Here is a 12,268-nt window from a genome sequence, read left to right as displayed (position 1 = left end):
CTTATAGACAGCATCATCCCCATTGTTCAGATGGAAAAGCCAAGGGCTGGAGAAGTGATCAGCCAGAGGCCACGGAGCCTGTTAAGTACAAAGCCAGGAGGAAACCCCAGCCTCTGAGCCCTGCACTCTTCGAGGACCACTTCCTGCCTCCCTCTCACGCATTTGCTTGTGTCACAAACGCTCGGAATTTTCCCACACAGATTTCCATGAAACTCGAACTGTGAGCTGAGAGATGAAAGGCAGCCTTGTGTTAATTAGCCTGGCTTTGGTTTGGTTCGTCCACTGAGCCTGGGTGTGTGTGACTCTCCTGGGTTCATATGCCTGCATGCTGGCACTCTCACACCTGCGGACACTAGCAGCGGCCAGTCCAGACGATCTGGTCCAGATTCACCTTCCAAACTGCCCGCAGAGCTGGGAGCCACAGGCCCCCTGACTTCGCAGTTGCCGCACATTCTGGCGCTGAACGGGTTTGGCTTCTGCACCTCTACTCAGCCAACTTGGCCCAAAGCACATCTGGTTATTTGCAAAATCAAATCTCTCCCAAGGACAACGATCAGGCTGCTGGGGTGATTCGAAAGAATGATGCATTCCCGAGATGACTGCTTCCAGAGATGCTGTGGCTGGTGCTCATCTAGTGGACAGGGGGTGTGGAGGTGCTCTGTGAAGTAAGGGAGTTCTCAGTATTTGTAGAGGGTTCTCAGGCCATTCTTGTGGACAGAGCTCACGACTGAAACTTAGGCATGGCTTGATTTATTTTACTTTTTCATTTGTTCTGTGTCTGACAGGGCTATACTCATCTTATTTCATCCTCAACAACCAAATACCGTTATTCCCATTTTACAGATGAGAAAACGAAGGCTCAGAGAGGTTAAGAAACTTACCTGAGGTCACACAGCAGCGCACACTCAGTCTGTGTGCCTGCTCTCTGTAGACATCAGGCCCCAGCCTTTCTTCTGAGTCAGAGAGGTCTCTGCCCTGGTGTTTGACTAGTAGGCCTCAGGAAACGCGTTCACCAGAGGACGGCTTGAGTACAGCCCAAGGCGATTCTCAAGTGCTCAGAAGACACAAATGGCCCAGACTCCCCCTCCCTCCACTCCAACCCTGTTCAGGCTCCTGAGGGTCTTCCTTCCCAGGACCACACCCCAGGCCCACCCCAGTGCTGAGTGGACTCCTAATACCCATTCCCACTCCCATTTAAGAATGTGGATGTTGTGCCCCGAGTTGGGGCAAAAATAATCACCTTCTTTCGGCCCTGGGTCTGAGGCCTCCTGGCTCCTGAAGCAAGGAGGCCTAAGAAGGCCTTTGTCCACGGGAGAAGAAACCAGGAAGGGAAGAGCCCATCCTCTCAGAAAACATGTGTTTTCTGTTTACAGAGAGGCCTGTCCAGTTCCCATGCTTTGTTCTTTAATATGGAGCCAAAAAAAAAAATCAAATGTGCAGCTTCCTCTCTGAGGTACTTTTGGAGGCTGGAAAATCTGGATTGCTGCAGGCACGCCGTGCTGGGCCTCGAGCTGGCCGGGGTTGGGGCCTGTGTCCCACTCGCTGCCAATGTCCAGCATCACGTGGTCTTCATATACCAACCCAGAAAGCCCTGTGGAAAACAAAATGCCCCTCAGTGCCTCCCAGGAAGGGGGTGCATGGAGATGACGGAGGCAGGCAGCCCTGGTGTAGCTGGGGCTCTGGTTTCTTCAACAGAGTTGTGTGTGTGTTTGAGTGTGTGTGTGTGACTATCCTGGGTTGCTCTCACTCACACTTCCTGGCCTTGCACCACTGGCATGGCTGACCTGGCCCAACAAACAGACCATTCTGGAACCACTCGATTTTTCATACCCTCTTCTCAGATGCTGGGCAGAGCGTGTCTTTCCCAACACCTGAGGCAAACAGGTGGGTATTAACTTAGCCGAGGTCACTAGGCTCCTGGGGCAGAGCTGGTGGGTGCTGGGCACCTTCAGTGGGGCAAGATGGCCTTAGCTTTTAGCTCTGGGTCTACCTGCTGGGGATGAGGCAGCAGTGAGCTAAGGTAAGTTAAGAGCTGGCAGCCAGCTGTGCCCCCCACCCCTCAAGAGTCAGGTTAGCATCAAGTGTAAGCCTGAGATCCACGGCTGGGGATCGGGACCAGAATGCAGATTGTGACCCTTCTCCTGGGAGGCTTTGAAGGAGCCTCCTCTCGGAGCTCGGCCCCTCATCTGTGAAAGGTGACCGGTACTCAATGGAGCTGCTACGAAGGCACACGGCCCAGGCCTGCCTGGCACTGTTTTTCAATAACCGGCAGCTGCTCTCATGACCGCGAGGCCTCCTATTTTAGAAGCGGCCTTGCAAACTCTGCCTGGCTCACACGCCTGAGGCCACCGCGACCCCTCACGCGGGGCAGAGTCCACCGGGAGCCGGAGGAAGTCGCCTGGCCGGGCCCTGCCGGCCGGCTCACTGCAGGCCCGGCGTCCCGGCCATTCGCTCGCTCGGAAGGGCGGGCCCCTGCCTGATGCGCTTTGATCCGCCCGCGGCGCGCGTCCCCGGGGGCGGGGGGGGGGGAGGGCCCGCAGCCCGCCCCGCTTTGATCTCTGCCCCCCTCGGCAGCGCGGCCTCCTCTGTGGCCTCCGCGACCTGAGCACCTGGGGGCAGGCGGGGACACGGCTGAGGCGGACAGAAGGAAGCACGCTCGGGCGCTCCTCAGGGAACCGCGCCCTTCCGTGGCTGGGCCTCGCAGCCTCGGACTGACGGGCTGCCCACCCTTCCGTCCCGTTCCGGAAGACAGGACTTGCGCGACGGGCGGCGCGGACGTAGCGTGGCGGCGAGGGGGCGTGGCCTTACGTTCCCGGGGGCGGGGCCTGTGGCGCGGCCGGCTGCGGAAGCCCTGGCGAGGGCGCGGCCTAGCTGGCTTAGAGGTCCGACGCGGCGGGGCGGCCGAGGGGGCGGGGCGGCCGAGGGGGCGGGGCGGGGTCTGAGGGCGTGGTCTTTACGCTCCTGGGAGCGGGGCCTCTGCGGGAGCGTCGCCGAACAGCCTGGGCAGCGGGCTGTGCGGACGTCGTGTCCCCGAGAAAGCGCCGAGGCCTAGGCGGAGCCACGGGCGGTCGGGGGCGGGGCTTGGGCGGGGCCTCTTTTCTGGAGCTGCGGTAGTAGGTCGGTTTCTGCGTCCCGCCTCTTGCCTCGCTGTTTGGTCGCGTGTCCGAGGTATTTGAGCTAAATTTTATCTCATTCAGATTCTCATTTACTTTAGGTTTTCATTTTTGAAAGTTTAGCAGTTTTCCTTCTTTTTCCTAGATGTGGAATTGCTGAGTCAATGAATATAGTCACTAATGCTTCTTGTAGCCCTCTTTTTTCTTTCCGTGTTTTCCAAATTTAAAAAGTAATAAATGAATGTCTTGCCTAACCAGATAACGAAACAACCAGACCCTAGGGAATTTGGAAAACCTGGGTGAATACAAATAAAAATGAGACATCTCAGAATCTCACAGCGCAGAGCCCTTTTTTATTCGTTTTTTGATGTTCAGTCGCTAAGGTGTGTTCGACTCTTTATGAATATATATGTGTATATATTTTCACATAATCAGGGTAACACTGTGCATACACTTGTGGATGCCTTAAAAATAATTCACTTTTTTTTTACTGTAAAGCCACATGTTTATTGCAGAAATAATTGGAAACTGGAAAAAACTACGGAGAAGAAAATAAAAATAACCCGAGATTCCACCACAGAAGATCACCACTATTAATATGTTGTCATTTTTCCTTCCTCTTTACAGAATCACACATACGTTTGAAACAAAACTGGGATCGCACTGTAAATACCGTTTTGCAGTTTTCTCCTTTCATGCGTGGCTAATGACAGATGTCCACTCATCGTGCAGAGGGCTCATCTACAATGTTACTTGTAACAGCAGAGCACTGTGTAGAGTCACCCGTGTTTTGTTTAACCTGTATGCTCTGGTTAGACATTAATCCCTGCTTCCTCTTTCCTTTATGATGAACATTCTTATGGTTAAATCTTTGTGCATGTTCACAAAAATTCCTTATGACAAATCCCTAGATGTGGAATTGCTGAGTAAATGAATATAGTCACTAATGCTTCTTGTAGCCCTCTTTTTTCTTTCTGTGTTTTCCAAACTTAAAAAATAATAAATGAATGTTTTAACAAGTAATATGACCCCAAAATACATATATGCAAAAAATGACTGCGCGTATCCAAAATATATAAAGAACTCCTACAAGTCAACAACAACAAAGCTGATTAAAAAGCAGGCAAAGGACTTAAATAGACATATCTGCAAAGTTGGTATACAAATAACCAATAACATAGGAAAAGATGCTCAACATCACTAATCATTGGCGAAATGCACATCAAAACCACAATGAAACCTCACACATACTAAGATAGCTATTACGAAAATAATAATAGCAGGCATTGGTGAGAATGTAAAGAAATTAGGACCCTCATGCATTTGCTAGTGGAAATGTGAAATGACGAAGCTACTGCGGAAAACTGAATGGCAGTTTCCTTGAAAAACTAAACATAAAACTTCCATGTGACCCCAAAATGCCACTGCTGGGCGTACACCCCAAAGGAGTGACAGCAGGGACCCCAGTTACTCACTCATCTGTGTTCTTAGCAGCATTACTCATGGTCGGCCAGAGGTAGAAACAATCCTGTGTCCACCCACAGGTGAATGGATAAACAAAATGTAGCATATATGCACAATGGAATATTATTCAGCCTTAAAAAAGAATGAACTTCTGACCCATGCTGCAACGTGGATGAAAGTTGAGACTATATCCTAAGTGAAGTAAGCCAGACACCAAAGGGTCGATACTGTGTGATCCCACTATATGAGGCACATAGAGTGGTCACACTCATAGAGACAGAAAGTAGAACTCTGGTTACCAGGGGCTCGGGGGAAGGGAGAATGGAGGGTCATTCTGTAATAGGCAGAGAGTTTGTGTTGGAATGATGAGAAGTTCTGGAGATGGACAGTACTGATGATGGTTGCACACAGATGTGAATACTTAATGACACTGACATGGTAAATGGTAATTTTTATGTGTGTTTTACTACACACACAAAAGACATTTCTTGTGGAGGATGGGGAGATCTCTCCCAGATTCTGGTTCTAAGGTGCCTGGGTGGGACAAGGCTTGTACATGTCACAAATCTGGTGGGTGACCCTGCCCAGGTGATCAGGACAGCCCCTTCTGGGGAGCTCTAGAGAAGAAGGGGCCAAGATTAGCCTTACACATCCAGGATTTCCCATAAACATTTCCAAGCTGGAAAGAGAAACCTGCTCTGGGGAAGTAATGCGTCACTGTGGATCTTTATCTGAACTTGGTGTTTTCTTTCTGGGCCACTGAAACACACACACACACAAGCAAATCTCTTTGTCTTGACTGTAAATATGATACGCGTTTATTGTCATCAACAAATGCAGAAAGGCACTCACAAGGAAGTAACAAATATATAAAATCCTATCTCCAAAAAACCACGGCTTACATTCAACCGTATATTTGACCAGTGTTTCTTCTGTATTCGTAACACATACCTAAAATGATGGTGGTTATCCATTCAGTTCAGTTCAGTCACTCAGTCATGTCTGACTCTTGGCGACCCCATGGACTGCAGCACACCAGGCCTCCCTGTCCCTCAACAGCTCCTGAAGATTGCTCAAACTCATGTCCATCAAGTCGGTGATGCCATCCAACCATCTCATCCTCTGTCATCCCCTTCTCCTTCTGCCTTCAATCTTTCCCAGCATCTTCAATTTTTTCTAATGAGTCAGCTCTTTGAATGAGGTGGCCAAAGGACTGGAGCTTCAGCATCAGCCCTTCCAATGAATATTCATATATTGTGATTATTCATGACCAATGGTGGTTATATAGCATGTTTTATCATCTTGTTCACTTTCGCTAATACACAACAACTCACTTTGTCTTTCAATATATTTCTATAGCCCACATTTTTTTTATGATTAATGTATTTATTTTAATTGGAGGCTAATTACTTCACCATATTGTGGTGGTTTTTGCCATACATTGACATGAATCAGCCATGGGTGTACATGTGTCCCCATCCTGAACCCCCCTCCCACCTCCCTCCCCATCCCATTCCTGTGGGTCATCCCAGTGCACCAGCCCTGAGCACCCTGTCTCATGCACTGAACCTGGAACTGGCGATCTGTTTCACATATGATAATATACATGTTTCAATGTTATTCTCTCAAATCATCCCACCCTGGCCTTCTCCCACAGAGTCCAAAAGTCTGTTCTTTATATCTGTGTCTCTTTTGCTGTCTCACATATAGGGTCAGCGTTACCATCTTTCTAAATTCCATATATATGCGTTAATATACTGTATTGGTGTTTTTCTGACTTACCTCACGCTGTATAATAGGCTCCAGTTTCATCCACCTCATTAGAACTGATTCAAATGCACTCTTTTTAATAGCTGAGTAATATTCTGTTGTGTATATGTACCACAGCTTTTTATCCATTCATCTGCTGATGGACATCTAGGTTGCTTCCATGCCCTGGCTATTGTAAACAGTGCTGTGATGAACATTGGGGTACACCTGTCTCTTTCAGTTCTGGTTTCCTTGGTGTATATGCCTAGCAGTGGGATTGCTGGGTCGTATCGTAGCCCACATTTTAATGCTTGCAGAATGGCCCATTGTTCAGACATCCCCTTTATATAACTTCTGTACCTGGGTCACGGTTGACTATCTAGGTGATTTACAAATGTAGTATGCTGAACATCCTCCCTGCACATCTTTAATAATTCCCAAGTTCTAAATTCTTTTTTTTTTCAGTCTAAGCTGTGTTTTTTTTTTTTAATTTTTAATTGAAGTATTGTTGATTAATGTTGTGTTAATTACTGTTGTACAGCAAAGTAACTTCAGCCAATGGTAAACCGGGTGCAGAAGTTACATAAAGGAGATGTCTGAACAACGGACTCTTCTGAAACATCAAAATGTGGAGAATACCCCTATATACGGAATTCCAGTCGAGCTATTTCAAATCCTAAAAGATGATGCTGTGAAAGCGCTGCACTCAATGTGCCAGCAAATTTGAAAAACTCAGCAGTGGCCACAGGACTGGAAAAGATCCATTTTCATTCCAATCCCAAAGAAAGGGAGTGCCAAAGAATGCTCAAACTATTGCACGATTGCACTCATCTCACACGCTAGTAAAGTAATGCTCAAAATTCTCCAAGCCAGGCTTCAACAGTACATGAACCAAGAACTTCCAGATGTTCAAGCTGGATTTAGAAAAGGCAGAGGAACCAGAGATCAAATTGCCAACATCCGTTGGATCATTGAAAAAGCAAGAGAGTTCCAGAAAAATATCTACTTCTGCTTTATTGACTACACCAAAGCCTTTGACTATGTGGATCACAACAAACTGTGGAAAATTCTTCAAGATATAAGAATACCAGACCACCTTACCTGCCTCCTGAGAAATCTGTATGCAGGTCAAGAAGCAACAGTTAGAACCAGACATGGACAAATGGACTGGTTCCAAATCGGGAAAAGACCAGTCAAGGATGTATATTGTCACCCTGCTTATTTAACTTATATCAGAATACATCATGTGAAATGCCGGGCTGAAATGCACAAGCTGGAAACAAGATTGCTGGGAGAAATATCAATAACCTCATATACACAGATGACACCACCCTTATGGCAGAAAACGAAGAAGAACTAAAGAGCCTCTTGATGAAAGTGAAAGAGGAGAGTGAAAAAGTTGGCTTAAAACTCAACATTCAGAAAACTAAGATCACAGCATCCGGTCCCATCACTTCATGGCAAATAGATGGGGAAACAGTAGAAATAGTGTCAGACTTTATTTTGGGGGGCTCCAAAATCACTGCAGATGGTGACTGCAGCCATGAAATTAAAAGACGCTTGCTCCTTGGAAGGAAAGTTATGATCAACCTAGACAGCATATTCAAAAGCAGAGACATTACTTTGCCAACAAAGGTCCGTCTAGTCAAGGCTATGGTTTTTCCAGTGGTCATGTATGAATGTGAGAGTTAGACTATAAAGAAAGCTGAGTGCCAAAGAATGGATGCTTTTGAACTGTGGTGTTGGAGAACACTCTTGAGAGTCCCTTGGACTGCAAGGAGATCCAACCAGTCCATCCTAAAGGAAATCAGTCCTGGGTGTTCTTTGGAAGGACTGACGTTGAAGTTGAAATTCCAATATTTTGGCCACCTGATGCAAAGAGCTGACTCATTGGAAAAGACCCTGATGCTGGGAAGGATTGAAGGCAGGAGGAGAAGGGGACAACAGAGGATGAGATGGTTGGATGGCATCACCGACTCAATGGACATGAGTTTGGGTAAACTCTGGGAGTTGGTGATGGACAGGAAGGCCTGGTGTGCTGCAGTTCATGGGGTTTCAGAGAGTCGGACACGACTGAGCACCTGAACTGAACTGATGTTATACGGTAGGACCTTGTTGTTCATCCACCAAGTTCTAAATTCTATTAATTTAGGTACTCCTCGGAGAATTCCTGGAGAAGGAAATGGCAGCCCACTCCAGTATTCTCACCTGGAGAATTCCATGAACAGAGGAGCCTGGCGGGCTACAGTCCATGGGGTCGCAGGAGTTGGATATGACTTAGCAACTAAACCAGAAGAACTGGGCTTTCCTCATGGGTCAGAAGGTAAAGAATCTGCCTGCAATGCAGGAGACTGGGGTCAATTCCTGGGTTGGGAATATCCCCTGGAGAAGGGAATGGCTACCCACTCCAGTATTCTTGCCTGGAGAATCCTGTGGACAGAGGAACCGGGGGCAGGCTACAGTCCATGGGGTGGCAAAGAGTTGGACATGACTGAGTGACTAACACACACACACACACAGGAGAAGAACTGTAACATCACAGAGGATCTGCTTTTTAAAGGCTCTTGAGTATATTACCAATTGGCCCTCCAGGAAAGATGAACGGAGTGTTTGCGGACCTTTTTTTGTTTTTAATCTTTTAATGAATGGGATTGTACATTTTATTTCTATGCTTTTATTTATTTTTTGATCGTGCCTTGGGCCATGCAAGATCCCCAACTGGGGATTTAATCCGTGGCCCCTACCGTGGAGAAGTGCAGTGTTAGCCACTGGACTGTCAGGAAAGTCCCTGCCCCCCTCTTCTTAAGCACGTGGTCCATGCTTCTCTCTCCAGCCTCACCTCCCACCCTTTCTCCAACACTGCCTCCCTCTTCTCCCTCCAGAGAGAACTGCCTGCATTTTCTCACTTACTGTTCCCTCTGAAAGGGATGTTCTTCCCACCCACGTTGCCTTCCCAGCTCCTGCTCCCTTACTCCTACCGTGAATAACAATAGCAGCTCCATTATCGGTTACTGAGCAAATACCGCAGACAAAGCCTCAGCCCAGCTGCCACTTCCTCCAGGAAGCTTTCTGGGGTGGATCCCCTGGCTGAGACCCACCACTCCAGCCATCCAGCTTTGGTAACCAGCTCTACATCCTTGCCTTGGAGCCCCACCAAGCTGTAGGTGTTCGGAGAGCAAGAACATGAGTCTTTACTGTTCTCAGCACCCAGCCCAGGGTCTGTCCCTGGTGTCCAGTCACATCCTGTTTGGGGCAGCAAGTACAAGACCCCATGGGAGGTAGAAGTGAGCAGCTGAGCATTCATACACTGAGCAGAGCAGATCAGAAATTAATTCAGACCATCTAGTTTCAAACAACCATCTGGAAACAGGAAAGCTTGAACTTTTTCTCAACAGAGGGATAAAAGGGTAAAGGAAAGCTGGAAACAAGATTACAAGTTCATGTCGCCCAGAAGAACAGTTGTTTTTCCAGTGTAACCCTCCTATGTGACCCTGGGCATGAGCTGTCCCTCTCTGGGTCTCAGCCCTCAGTGACCACACTGGGCCTCCCAGCTCTAAGACAGGGTGCAAGGTGTCAATGTTAATTACCAATGGTATCCACCTTGCGGACCCTGGACAGATAGCTATTAACCAGAATGTAGATGGTAAAGAGCCTGCCTGCAGTGCGGGAGACCCAGGTTCAATCCCTGGGTCGAGAAGATCCCCTGGAGAAGGAAATGGCCACCCACTCCAGTATCCTTGCCTGGAAAATTCCATGGAGGGAGGAGCCTGTACAGTCCATGAGGTCGCAGAGTCGGACATGACTGAGCAGCTTCATTCACTTTTCCACCTTGCAATCAGCAAAAGGTCCGTGGTGCAGCCTGCTGGTGGAAGTGAGGATGACTCTCCTTCTAGAACATTCCTCAAGGTGCAGTACCACAGCTTCACTTGAGGTGGCCCTGCCCTCCCCTCTTCCTCCAGTGGTTGGCAGTCCCCTGCCTGTGGCAGGTCCCCTGCAGGCCGCCCATGGGACCCTCCTCATGGTTCAGCTCATTGCAATGGTTGACCGGGTACCCTGGGATGGTGTCTGAGAGCTGCAGAGTTAGAGGTCCCCAGTGGAGTCAGGGGACCATCAGGAGACCACCTGGTCCAGTGGAGTCAGGAAAGGAGTAGTTCAGAGAGGACAAAATGCCCAAGAAGGGCCTGCCTCAGTGAGGGCCCTGCCACGACCACGGCTGCAAGTGTTGATGACGAAGAAATGACAAACGTAAGGGTGACGTGGAAGTTATTCATAACGCCACGTTTGATCAGCATGAAGAGATGGCCTTTCTCTTGAGATGCTCTTCCTGTTTTTTTTGTTTGTTTGTTTTAAAGCATGTTTTCAAAAAAGGAAATTATAATTAGTTATTTTTCTAAAGATCCCAACATGGAAAAGTAGAAAGTTGCCAACAGATCTGCAATATTTTCTTTGAAATTGGGACAGGTCTGTGAGTTCCAGATGTCTGAGGACCCCTCTCTGCGTGCTCCCCGTTGAGGCCACTGGCGAGCGTTGCCACTCTGAGTGTGAAGCTTGCAGTGGCTCCCTACTGCCCTCAGGTTTGGAGCCTAGTACCTTAATGCGGCATGGGAAGTCTAGGAAGGTGGGAGGAGGGAAGGAGGAAAGCAAGGGTCGAGGTAGCATTCATGAGGAGGCGGTAACTGAACCACACCTTACAGGCTGAGTAGTGGACAAGAAGTGGATGGAGAAGGGCTGGGGGCAGGCAGGAGGGCCTTCTGAGCCACTGAGAAGCATCCCAGGAAGGGATGGTTGAAACAGCTAGGAGTGGGATTGGCTGAGCGGGCACGGGGTTAGGGAAGCTGGACAGTCTAACCCCAGGATCCTGAGGAAAGCTCCGGCAATGAGGAAAACATAATCACGCCCATTTCATAGGCTCTCAGAGAAGGATGGACCACCAGGGCCAGGGGCTGGGGAAGGGACTTGAACCTGGACCTGTCTGATTCCTTAGGTCAGACTCTCCACCTCCAGAGGGTCTCTCTGGGGCTGGTGGTAGTCCCCTCTCTGGTGCCCTGTGCCCCCACCCCACCCACTCCCCCCTTCTCTTCTCGGGCCTGAGCTTGCCTAGGGCAGACTGGCCACGAGGCTCAGCTCAACCCCGGCTGCTGCTGGAGACCCACATAAATGCACCCAGAGCATGCACCACCCCACCTGCAGGCCTGACCAGGTGCCCCAAGGGCCCCTGATTCTGCAGTGCCAGCCTCTAGACCTCCTGCACCGTGCTGGGGCCCTGCGTGCCAACTCATAACCCTCCCCGGACGGTCACACGTGGGGACACTCCTGGGGAACAGTGGGGCTCCCCTAAGAGAGGCCTGATTCCGCTTCACAAGACAGGCTCTCTGTCCCTTTCCCCTAAACACCAAACACCATGGCCTGTACACCTCCACCACCACACGGCTGAACCTACACGGGCTGGCATCCATGCATTCGATTATGAAGACGGTGGGTACATCCTGAGTTCTGCTGTGAGGTGGGGATATAGCAGTTTCTGCCCCCAGGAAATCGGGGGGCAGGGGACTAGAACACCAGGGGGTGATGGCCTTGAGGGGGAGCGGTGGTCATGACAGGGAGCCGTGACAAGGGCACTCACGAGGGCGTCTCCCACAGAGCCACACAGTCCGTCCTGGAAATGTCTTCGGCTTTCAGAAGAAGCGGTTGCCCTAGGGCTCCAGGCTGCCAGTCTGGACGGCTGCAGAAGAGGCCAGACCCTGGGAAGAGTGGTCTAAGCACCCCGCTCCCCCAGGCCTGCAGAAGACACAGCCCGGTCCAGATGGGCCCCTGGAGACCTTCCAGGGCAACCTGAGGGACTGTTCCGCGAATCTGAAACCCGGAGAGGATGCCCGGGCCGCCCCGAGGGGCCTGTCCGCACGGGGGCAGGGTCCTCCGCCACGCTCCGCGCCCTGGCCAGC

At 49.7% G+C, this 12,268-nt stretch overlaps 2 long non-coding RNA genes across 2 annotated transcripts; one reads left to right on the top strand and one right to left on the bottom strand.

The window, feature by feature from the left end:
* Positions 1 to 194: 194 nt before the first annotated feature.
* LOC147373257 (uncharacterized) lies at positions 195 to 2,793 on the bottom strand. The gene is made up of 2 exons (XR_015164926.1): positions 2,610 to 2,793; positions 195 to 1,591 (listed from the first exon to the last, which is right to left on the bottom strand). It is a non-coding gene; the product is annotated as an uncharacterized LOC147373257 (long non-coding RNA).
* A 27-nt stretch (positions 2,794 to 2,820) lies between these two features.
* LOC147373256 (uncharacterized) lies at positions 2,821 to 4,060 on the top strand. Its single transcript, XR_015164925.1, has 2 exons — positions 2,821 to 3,168; positions 3,741 to 4,060. It is a non-coding gene; the product is annotated as an uncharacterized LOC147373256 (long non-coding RNA).
* The last annotated feature ends 8,208 nt before the right edge of the window (positions 4,061 to 12,268 follow it).

Source organism: Bos grunniens, chromosome 5 (genome assembly GCF_055505025.1).
Source record: "Bos grunniens cultivar Pamir isolate PY7600 chromosome 5, Bosgru_T2T1.0, whole genome shotgun sequence".
In the NCBI taxonomy this organism is placed as follows: Eukaryota; Metazoa; Chordata; class Mammalia; order Artiodactyla; family Bovidae; genus Bos; species Bos grunniens.
Note: the sequence above shows the minus strand (reverse complement) of the source record. Positions and strands in the feature narration are given on the sequence as shown.